Source organism: Bos indicus, chromosome 10, assembly GCF_029378745.1.
Source record: "Bos indicus isolate NIAB-ARS_2022 breed Sahiwal x Tharparkar chromosome 10, NIAB-ARS_B.indTharparkar_mat_pri_1.0, whole genome shotgun sequence".
NCBI lineage: Eukaryota > Metazoa > Chordata > Mammalia > Artiodactyla > Bovidae > Bos > Bos indicus.
The window spans coordinates 64,208,296-64,220,690 of NC_091769.1; the positions used below are offsets into that span (position 1 = coordinate 64,208,296).

At 39.9% G+C, this 12,395-nt stretch overlaps 1 pseudogene; it reads left to right on the forward strand.

Annotated features, from left to right (window-relative positions):
* Positions 1-10,008: 10,008 nt before the first annotated feature.
* Positions 10,009-10,640, forward strand: LOC109564554 (ADP-ribosylation factor-like protein 1 pseudogene; annotated as a pseudogene).
* The last annotated feature ends 1,755 nt before the right edge of the window (positions 10,641-12,395 follow it).

Genomic DNA, 12,395 nt, shown 5'->3' on the forward strand with positions numbered 1-12,395 from the left:
GGCAGTTTCTTTACTGTTGAGCCACCAGGGAAGCCCACAAAGTTGAAATGGTGGAACACTGTTCCAACTGGGTGGAAAGTAAGAGGCTTGGAGGAAAAGGGCTAATCAAGAAGATTTTGTACACTTGCTAACAGTTTAGAATTTTACCCTGAAAGTAGTAATATGTAATAAAAAATATTTAAAATTACTTCTTTTGACATTCTTTTAGGAATCTTCTGATTGATATACATATGTATATAGGTATAGATATATATATGATATACATATGTATATTGATATATATATATATCAATGATATACATATACATATGTATATAGGTATACGTACATTTATATAATGTACACACAAACACACAGAATTTGGTTTAAGCAAGATGTCAAACATATGTTTCATTTATTCAACTGCTTTTATCATAAAAGAACAAATATTTTTGCCAAGAATTAGAAAAATTATTCTTACACTTAAAACAGTAAAGAAGACTTTACTCAGGATTTTTGCAATAGATGTGAAGACTATTGCCATGGGGGGAAGAGAGATGAAACACAACTCAGAATATTGTAAAGATAACTGAGGATTTATGGCTATGGAAGGCTGGGGGAGATGGATGGAAAATTACCAAGAAGGGGTAATTCTTGCTAAACTGAATTAATAGGATTATTGCTGAAGGCAGGCCAGGTGATCAATTGTCATCTGGGAGATTGTAGGGGATCAGGTACAAGGATGATCAGACATCCAGGGTAAAAGGATTATCCCTAAACTGACTTAGCAGAATTCTGGCTACAACTAGGCTAGGAAGGCCCAAAATGGTCAAACCAAGGCTAAGAGTTAGTCTAAAGGAAGGCTCAGGGGAGCTTGACTAAATTTTGATAGAGGAGAGAGTCTTTGTCACAAAACCGCAAAAGAAAATTAATGCTAAGCCCTTCACTGGAATGTTTACTTGGGTGGCTCAGAGGTTAAAGCGTCTGCCTGGAATGCTGGAGACCCGGGTTCGATCCCTGGGTCGGGAAGAGCCCCTGGAGAAGGAAATGGCAACCCACTCCAGTACTCTTGCCTGGAGAATCCCATGGAGGGAGGAGCCTAGTAGGCTATAATTCATGCGGTTGCAAAAAGTCGGATACGACTGAGCGACTTCACTTCACTTTCACTTTCACTGGAATAGCAGATGATAGGTAAATGAGGCATTTTCAGAGAAGCTTATTTTCCCTAAGTAATGTGAATCTAGCTAAAGAGGCAAAGAATCTGCCTGTAATGCATAAGACTTGGGTTCGATCCATGGGTCGGGAAGGTCCCCTGGAGAAGGGAATGGCAACTCACTACAGTATTCATGCTTAGAGAAACACATGATGTAACCTGAAATTCCTAGTATTCACTCTTCTTAGCTTTCCCCAGAAGAAGCAGTAGGCTTAATATTTACATAAGAAGAAACAGCCCTGAGAAAGGGATCATCAAGTAAAACAGAAGAGTGGTCTATATGTGCTGTTGTGAAGGGATGGCCATCATTACTTAATCCTGAGGACCAGAATTCTCATCTTCTGCCAAGGTGCTTGCCCTCCCCACTACTTTCTTTAACCACAATCCTTTATTCCTTTCTGGTTACAATAGATTGGTTTGCTTCTGACTTGCAAAATTGAGGTGTGACTTCTTTTCAAAAGAAAGGAAAAGGGATTGGAGTTCTCACACAGCAGGAAAGGAGTTGATCAGACCATGATGAACTTGGCCCAGAAGTAGGGTAGAAAATGTACTTTCATGATTTTTCCTACAGGAACTCAACCGAAGGAGCACCTCTGCTGTTCTGGCTGCCTTGAAGCTCCAGTCTCTCAGTCCCCTGCTGGTTTTCTTGGGGTTTATCTTCCTGCAGCACCACACCCCTGCCTCAGGAACTTCCAGCTTGCTCACTGTCGTATCATTAGAGGACTTGTCATATAGTACTAAATGAAAAGCTATGAGTAGTGAAAATTTTATTTTCATAAAAAGTTGAAAGATCATGTTGCTGTTTGGTAGAAACCAACACAATACTATAAAGCAATTATCCTTCAGTTAAAAATAAATACAATTTTTTAAAAGTTGAAAGACAAGAGCCATGATTCTCCAAGCTTTGGTGTACCTGCCTTCCCTTGTAGCTCTGCTGGTAAAGAATCAGCCTGCAATGTGGGAGACCTGGGTCTGATCCCTGGGTTGGAAAGATCTTCTGGAGAAGGGAAAGGCTACCCACTCCAGTATTCTGGCCTGGAGAATTCCATAGACTAAGTCCATGGGGTCGCAAAGATTCAGACACGACTGAGTGACTTTCACTTTCACTTGTACACAAAAAGTTTTTCCAGTGGCTAATGGAGACCTGCCTTCTCTTTCCCCAGCCTCTGAGAAAACCTCTTATTTCCAATGCCTCCTCCTTCACTATCTCAGCAACTTTTAACTGCAAAAGTGACTACTTTTCCTACCTGCTTTGCCACCTGTAATACTGAGCTCCTAAAAACTTTCTGACAACTAGTACTGGTTCATTTTAAAGGAGGAGACAGGTTACTTTTGTTTTACATTCCTTTGTAGCATCAGCCTGACTGCACAAGGTTAGAAATTAAGGGATGGAATATTCATTTCCTGAAACAGATAATCATAAATTCTTATAGGATCCATGGGACTTTCCAGAAGTCTGTTTAGAATACTTTGTGGTAACTAGTTAACATTGAAGCCAAGCCGGTGAAAATAAATGAAATGTTTGAGGCTGCATCAAAGCCTAAAATCTTTAGAGGGTGATATATAAACTTACAGTGGATTTTTAAAAAAATGAGTTTGCTGTAATTGTGAATAATGATTTGGAATCGTTGTAGTTTGGGGTAAGGGAGAAAGAGACTGTAGTTTAGAACCAGACCTAGAATGAAATATATTCATGCCCTTGTCCTGTTCAAACAGGAAAACAGGCAGTCAGGAAAAAAATGCAGAAGCCCTGAGCGAGATAATGGGATTTCTCTTAATTTGATTTGCTGTGGAGAATGCTGGCCTATTTAATACATCCATGTGGAGTTGCTGTTTATATTTTGGTTTCTAATTAGCATAGTCATTCTGAAGCCTCTAGCTGCCTTCTCCTTCCATATAAATCTAATTTGGCCTTGAGGAGGGTTATTAGAGCAACACAAGGAGCACAAACAAAGGGAAATGTCTGCCAAACAGCAGGCAGGCTCAGTGCATCTGGGGCAGGCGGGCAGCAGGCAGGTGGCAGCTGGGACAGTGTGCAGAGCTGCGGGCACAGGAGTGACCGAGCCTGGAAAACAGATCAACCACCAGTGTCCCTCTGACCACCCCCACCAACCCACCCCGCCCCGGCCTGGGCTGCCTGGCCAAGGCAATCTCATAAAAAAAAAAAAAAAAAAGGATGATATTGAAGGGATGTGAAAGCTGTAAAGAAAAGATTTAAAATTGATTTTGAAAGTTTCTAAACTGGGCCCTAGAATGGATGGTCTGTATTGAAGTAAACACTTAGTCTCCCTCCTAAAACTCCTTGTAAAGAGTGACATTTCAATTTTCCCTGGCTTTGGGGAGCTTGACTTTTTTTTTTTTTTTTTAACAGCTCTACAACTCAGTCTTAGAGAAGCACCTTCTAGCAGTGATAATAAAGTACACTGAGGGGGGATATGGACAACATTGATAAAGAGGCACTAATCCTTATTCTGTGTGAAAAATAGTCTGAAGGCAGATTCTATCCCAAAGGCGAAGAAAGAAGAATGCTAAACATGACTAGCAGTGACCTATTTTTCACCAAGCAATTGGAGCTCAAGTACATTTTGACGAAAATGTTCATGGGGAAGAGCAAAGGATTTAAACTCTTTGTAAAGGGCATTGAAGTACTAACTTAAAATTCTGTGATAACTCTAAAGAGGTGAGATAACAGGTTCTTTTGAGCAGATTTAGGGGCTCTACTAACATTGATCGGGTGGGTCCCCTATAGAATCCACATTCATGGTTTGCAGTTTGTCTTAACTAGTTGCTGCCTCCCTTATAAAGTTGGTAGCAGCAACTTCCAAGCAAGGGCTCAGTGAGCCTAGTTTGCAAGGGTCTATGGGAGCGCTGATGAGTATAATTTACTGCAAAATGTACCCGCTACTGTGAGGAGCAGAATGCTAATGATCTGAATCTATTCTTTGTCCAGAACACAAAGAATTACAGCTCCCCTTAGAACACACTGAAACGTCTCTAGGATAAAACTTTTTAAAAATGCATTTCTGTTGCATTCTGCATATTCTATTTAGATGCGTGTCTATCAACAATGTATTGCATACTGACAGTGTTAAAAGCTGCCAACACATGAGTGCAGATCCCAATCTAAGGAGAAAATGAAAGAGAGAGAGAGAGAGAGAGGAAGACAGGAGATAGGAGGGAAGAAAAAGAGAATGAATTCAAAATTAAAACCACCTTGCATCACGTAGTAAATTTTTAGTGTCACAAGGATACAGATAAGAGGTTTCTGAAAAAAAATTATTAATGGAAGTACCTTTCCTAGGTATTTCTAAATGGGAGTGGACATAGATTTCACATGGAAGAAGGTAGGAACATATATGAGACTCTTGTCCAAGTGCTGCTAAAAGCTCAAAAACCTCTTATTTTGACTTATTTACTCCTACTCTACCCCAATCCAGAAAGACTGCTTAATCTCACTGCCCAACTACCCAGGAGATCAGGCAAGTTGCCTCCCTGTTCTCAGCATCTGTTTCTTCATCTGCCAAACATTGATCAGAATGAATCTCCAAGGAGAAAGGGGCCATCTTCTGGGAATTTTTCTTTTCCACCTGATTTCTGTTACAAGTTAGAACATCTCAGAAGTCAGTCCAGGCTCCCATGTGATTCCTTCTTACACCTCTTCTTGGAAGATCTTTTCCACAAATTCAAACACCATGTCCAGGCTACATGATAAGCTTTGAGCTGCCTCGTAAGTATGTGAGTAGAAATGTTAAAAAGGGGATTAGATAAATGGGTCTGGCTGTGAGAAGAATTGTAGTATAAAGACCACGTATCTAAAACAGAATCCATGGTCTGCTCTTCCAGCCTCTAGTTTCAATACTCATAAACCAACTCCATCTCAAGATCCCAGGCTGAGCAAGAGCCACCCCCCTACACCCTTGCTCCTTCAGGAGAAGTCTCGATAGTCTCCCCAGTGTCCCCAACCTTGTCCACCATCCCTCTCTTCAGGTAAACCTAATGATCTAGAACATGTCACCCCCCATCCAGATCACCGGAAGGGACTGCTCCAAACTTGTCATTTCCCAACCATTCTCTACACGCAATCAGCAGGGGTCTTAGCATGTGCATGCATCGTCACTCCCCCATTGAAAACCGTCAGTGGCTACATGTTTCTCTCAAGCTTGGGACCCTCATTCTCACGTGCCCTCAGTGGCCCCCATGATCTGGTCCTGCCTACCTCTCCTTTTCCTTTGCCATCTGCCCCCTGCTTAGAGTTCTCCCTTCACAGGGGCCTTTCAACTCCTTCAACAAGAGAAGCTCCTGTCCACATTGTACGAACACACCTGCCTGTCCAGGTCATTCCAACACCCCCATCCTACCCCATGCAACAAAGTGAAAGCTTTTCAATGGTGCTAAATTCTATAGGGGGAGAAAAAAAAAACTAAGACAAAGTAAGTGAGACAGGCAGGGAATGACAGGGAAAACAGGGAGTTGTCATTTTTTTACTGAATGGCCAGGAAAGACCTAAAAAGGTCACAACTGACAGAGACATGAAATGCATGAGTGAGCTGATCAGCTGTCTTGGTAAGAGCATTCCAAACAAGAAAAAAAAGGACAAAAAGCAAAAACCAACAGCTACAGTGAAACCTCTCAGTGGATATCATGGTACAGCAGGGTGGCCAGTGCAGCTGGAACACAGGGAGGGAGGCAGAGGGAGGGAGGCAGAGGGCAGCTGGAGACGAGGTCAGAAGGGAGGCAGAGGGAGGGAGGCAGAGGGCAGTTGGAGATGAGGTCAGAAGGGTGGCTTATCAACCATCAACCACTGTAAGGGTTCTGGATTTTATTCCAGTTTGGGAAATCATGGGAGCTATTGGAGAGAGGACAGACATGGTCTGAGTCATAGTTTTAAAGAATGAGTCTGGCCACTGTGATAAGAACAGAGTGTAAGGATGGAAACAAGAGACAGGATCATATTAAAATAGCCCAGGTGCTGAGGTGATGGTATTGCAACAGCCATCACAGGATTAGCAATACTGGCAATGAAAAAGCTGGATTAAAGATCCAGGCTGAAGGAGCACTCGCAGGATTTACGGATGGATGGGGTGAGGGCTGAGAGCGTCCTACTCACTTGTCAGAAACAGAGTTTTTATCAGTTCCTCAGATGCCTTTCTGACTGATTTTCTCCTCCAGCCAATTCAGGTTATGTGTAACTCCCCATCCCAGCTTGTGCTCATGCTCATAACATTTGTCACCACTGTAATTAAACAGAAATTATTCCAGTGATGAACTCACTGCTCATGTTAAGTCATATACTTATAGGGAAGGCAATGTCAATGCTATTCCCCACTCTATTCTGAACACAGAAGCTCTGGAGCCATTTATTAGATAAACTGGGTGAATCACAGTGTGCTTCACTACAGTGAAGTCCACCTGGTCAACCATACATAGGTGCACCCTTTATAATCACTAACATTGCTATTAAGACAGAAGTAGAGACAACTCCGATAAGAGTTGTGACAATTATATAGAAGAGCTACTTCCTTGGTGGCAGCTCTCAGAGTGTGAAAAATGGTGAGATACATGGCTATTAAGCAATCTAGAGTAATCAGACCTTTTCAAACATTGAGCCAATATGTATACCCACCAAGCTGTGTCCACATTTTAGTCGCTATAAATAGAATGTCCAATAGAATTAATTATATAAGCATTTTAAAAGTATGTATTAAAGTTATTAAAAGACTAACTGTTTCTAGTATGAAGATTTCAGAGGTGCAGCTTATGAAAGCATCAGACCTTCTGGTTCAATCGATAAAACCCAATGCTAACTACAAATCACCTGCTGCCTAGAGTGCTGAAATCTGGCTACCGGCTATGGCATAAACATGGTACCTTCACACAAGGCCACAGTATTAATTTTTACATGTTGTATTAATTTCCTAGGGCTGCTGTAACAAAGCACCACACATTTAATGCAACAGAAATGAACTGTCTTCCCACTTTAGAAGACTGCCATTAAGGTGTTGGCAGGGCCACATCCTCCTACAGCCTCTATGGGAGGATCCTTCCTTACCTGGTCCAGCTCCTGGGAGCCTCAAGTGTTCCTTGGCTTGTGGCAGTGTTACTCTAATCTCTGACTCTGTCTTCATGTGGCTATCTTCCCTCTGTGTCTGTGTCCAACTCTTCTTATAAGGACACCAGTCACATGGTTAAGGACCCACCCTATATTAATAGTATGACCTTGTCTTAAGTAATTACATCTGCAATGACTCTGTTCCCAAATAAGGTCACATTCATAGGTTCATGGGGTTAGGAATGCAAAATATTTTTTGAGGGGACACAATTCAGTCCATAAAAGATATGGTTAAAAGTGGAGCTGGGGGCAATTTTATCCAGTGTAGAGAAACGGGTTAGATCAGGAAAACTTAATCTGAGGTTCAGCTCTTTCAAGAGAGAAGTAGGTTACTTCAACAAGTTAACCTCAATGTTGGTTTCCCACTCTTTAAAATGAATATGTTAGAAGAGATGATGTCTGGTCACTCAGCTAATTCAGATCACATGAAGATGAAACTAAGTAAAGTATCCAGCCAGCTCAAGTCACATAGAATCAACCACACAGTGAACACTGCTGGTCCTGCCCTCATTTACTTAAAGCTTTAACAAGCCATTTTAATTCTTTAAATACCACAGGAAAGGGTAAGACATTACATCTGACACCACTTCTACTTGAATCACATCAGTGTCAGAGGCTTAGGCTAGTAACCGGTTACTAGTTGTACCTCCTGTACTCAATAAATCCTGTAGCCATAGCAAAGATGTTATTTCAAAATACTTTTTCAGAAACTGAAATAACAATCTAAGTACCCCATCCTCTCAAAAATTGCCTTTGTTGATAGACTCTTTACAGCACAAAACTTCAGTAAACTCTTGTATGGCTAGGTAGCTTATTCTTCCAATATGCTTTGTGAGATTGAGGCTAGTTTAACTTGAGACTGTAAATATCAGTGTCTTTCTGTTATCCCTGTATGCTCCACCAGGAAACCAACAGGGACAGGGGAGCTTGGCGGACTGCCGTATATGGGGTCGCACAGAGTCGGACACGACTAAAGCAACTTAGCAGCAGCAGCATCACAGCTTAAGGTTAAGATGGTTTATCAGACCCCAAGAAAAACATATTCAGACAAGAAGTAGCTTTAGAGAGTGGTTTTGGAGAATATCATTATTGATCTAGACCAGACTTACATCCATTCTCTTTTGATGAGAAGAGCTAGGTGGAAAGTTAAAGCATGTAATTTAATGTGTGTGATATCTGAAGGTGGCCTAAAAAGGCAGTGTGATATAAAGGCTAGTACAGTACTTCTTAATATCCAAGTCACTTTTCTATTTGGTATTATTGACATGTACAATGGTCTTTTGTTGTTGTAGTTGTTTAGTTGTTAAGTTGTGTCTGACTTTTGTGACCCCATAGACTGCAGCCAGCCAGGCTCCTCTGTCCATAGGATTTCCCAGGCAAGAATACTGGAGTGGGTTGCCACTTCCTTCTCCAGGGGATCTTCTCGACTCAGTGATCAAACCTGAGTCTCCTGCATTGACAGGTGGGTTCTTCATCCCTGAGCCATTAGGGCAGTCCCTTTTTCCCCCTGTGTATTAACTGGATCCAAGATAATGCTGGAAATATTCCATCATTTAAAATAAAAGTTTTTATCATCTCTGAGTATTTTGATCTTTAACATCTTGAGAGTGTATTATAGTCTAAAAATACTTGAATAAAAAACTCTCCAGTGGAAGTATTAGAAAAAGAAGAACAAACAAAGCCTAAAGTTATCTGAAAGATATAATGAAGATGAAAGGGAAAATAAAATAGAGATTAAAAATTGGAAAAAAAATCAATAAAACTTAAAGTTGATTCTTTGAAAAGGTAAACAAAATTGACAAACCTCTGGCCCAGCTCACCAAGAAAAGAGAGAGAACCTAAATACACAAAATAGGGGGCGGGGGGGGGGGGGGGGAGAGAGGAAAATAACAACAGATACTCAGATACTGCAGGGAAAAAAAAATCTGAGAGTATTATCATGTGCCAACAAATTGGACAATCTAGAAGAAATGGGAAACTTTGGGCAACTTTCTAGAAACACAGCCCACCAAAACTCAATCAAGAAGAGAGAGAATTTGAACAGACCAATAAGTAGAATCTGTAATAAAAATTCTGTAATAAATCTGTAATTAAACACACACACACACACACACACACAAAAAAAACCCTCCCTGCAAACAAAAGTCCAGGACTAGATGGCTTTACTGGGGAATTCTACCCAACACACAAAGAAGAACCTGTACCACTCCTTCTTAAACTCTCTCAAAAGATACAAGAGGAGGGAACACTCCCAAAGGCATTCTATCAATATGAAGCCACCATCACTTTGATACCAAAACCAGACAAAGACACTATAAGAAAATTACAGCCAATATCTTGGACGAATATAGATACAAAAATTCTCAGCAAAATATTATCAAGCTGAATTCAGCAACACATAGATCATGCACCACAACCAAGCTGGAGTCATCCCAGGATCACAAGGATGGTTTAACATACGCAAATCAAACATTGTGATATGTCACATCAACAAAAAACAAAAAACACATGATCATCTCAACAGATGTAGAAAAAGCATTTGATAAAATTAAACTCTTACCAGTTTCCTGGTGTGCAGTCTCCATGGCCCCTTGCTCCAAGCACTGCCAGGAGTCCAGTGAAGAAGTTGTAGGCTAAGCAAGTTTTTAAGAAAACTGCCTGGGAGCTGAACTGGCTTTGGTTGATGAGGGTGGACAGGTGGTTCATCATGGGTGACATTTTCTCAAGCATTTTTTCCAGTTTGTTTGGAACCTAGGAAATGAGAATTTTAATTTTGGGATTAGGTGGAGCAGGAAAAACCACAATTTTGTACTGATTACAGGTTGGAGAAGTCATTGCCACTATTCCTACCGTTGGATTTAATATTGAGATGGCAATATACAAAAACCTTAAATTCCAAGTCTAGGATTTGGGAGGGCAGACAACTGATGTTATTATTCAAACTCGCATGCAGTCATTTATGTAGTAGATTGTGGTGACCAAGACCAAATTGGTATTTCAAAATCAGAGTTAGTTGCCAATTTGGAGGAAGAAGAGCTGAGAAGAGCCATTTTAGGGGGTTTACAAATAAGCAGGACAACGGAACAGGACATGACTCCCTCAGAGATGGCAAATTCACTTGAGCTACCTGTCTTGAAGGACCAAAAATAGCAAATATTCAAAACTTCAATAACCAAAGGCACTTGCTTTGATGAGGCAATGGAATGGTTAGGTGAAACACTAAAGAGCAGACAATAATTCAATCACTTATGCTTCTCTGAAATGAAGACCATAACACCTATATATCCCTTTGGAAATTGTTAAGTGTTTTTCACACTCCTAAATGTTAAAACTGCATGATTGTTGGCATATACCAAACTGACTGCAACATTTGTAATAAATACTAAAAATACGTTTTAAAAAAACTCTTACTGAAGTGAGTATAGAGGAAACACAGCTCAACAGAATAAAAGCTGTTTATGACAAATTCACAGCCAACATAATACTCCATGGTGAAATTCAGCTTTTTAGCTGAATGCTTCCCCTCTAAAATTTGGAACAAGACAAGGATGCCCACTCTCACCATGTCTATTCAATATAGTACTAGAAGTCCTAGTCACAGCAGTCATATAAGAAAAGTATAAGCTATCCAAATTGTAAGGGAAGAGATAAAATTATAATATTTGCAAAATCACATGTACTTTATATAGAAGATACTAAAGACTACACACAAAAACTACTAGCACTGAGAAGTGAATTCAACAAGGTAGTAAGATAAAAGATTAACACATAGAAATTGGTTGTATTTATTTACATTAGCAATGAATTACCAGAAAGGGAAAGTAGAAAAACAATCTCTTTAAAATTGCATCAGGAAAAAATACCTGGGAATCAACCTGACCAAGGAGAGAAAAACTTATACACTGAGAAGTATAAACTTTTAATAAAGGAAACTGAAGATGATTCAAAGAAATGGAAAAATACCCCAAGCTTTTGGACTGAAAGTATATTATTAAAATGGACATACTACCCAAAGTAATCTACAGATATAATGTGATCCCTATCAAATTGTCCATGATATTTTTCATAGAACTAGAAATAGAACAAATAATCCTAAAATTTAAATGGACCCACAAAAAACCCACAATTGCCAAAGCAGTTCTGAAGCAAAAGAATAAAGCAGGAGGCATAACCCTCTCAGACTTCAGACAATACTACAAACCTACTGTAATCAAAACAGTGAGGTATTGGCACAAAAACATACACATGGATTAATGGAACAGAAGAGAGAACCCAGAAATAAACCCACATGTCTATCATCAATTAATCTTTAACAAAAGAGGCAAGAATATACAATGGGGAAAGACAGGGCAGCACGTGGTGTTGGGAAGGTTGGACAGCCACTATAAATGAATGAACTTAGAATATACCTTCACACTCTACAGAAAAATAAAGTCAACATGGGTTAAAGACTTAAACATAAGGCATGACACCATAAAACTCCTTGAAGAGAACATAGGCAAAACATTCCTGACATAAATCATACCACTGTTTTCTTAGGTCTGTCTTTGAAGACAATAGAAATGAAAACAAAAATAAACAAATGGGACCTGATCAAACTTACAAGCTTTTGCATAGCAAAGGAACCCATAAACAAGATGAAAAGACACCTACTGAATGGGCAAAAATATTTGAAAATGACGCAACTAATAGAGGTTAATATCCAAAATGTACAAACAGCTCATATAACTCAATAACAACAACAACAAAATAACCCAATCAAACAGTGGGCAGAAGCCCTTAATAGGCAGTTTTCCAAAGAAGATATACAGATGACTAACAGGCACCTAAAAAAGATGTTCAAAATCATTAATTATTAGAGAAAACCACAAATCAAATCATAGTGAGATATCACCTCACACTGGTCAGAATGGCCATCATCAAAAATTCTACAAATAAAAAAATGTTAGCAAGGGTGTAGAGAAAAGGGAACCCTCCCACACTGTTGTGAGAATATAAATTGGTATAGCTACTTTGGAGGGCAGTAGGAAGGTTCTTCAAAAAACTAAAAATAGTGCCCACGTGACCCAGCAATCCCATTTCTGAGTATATATA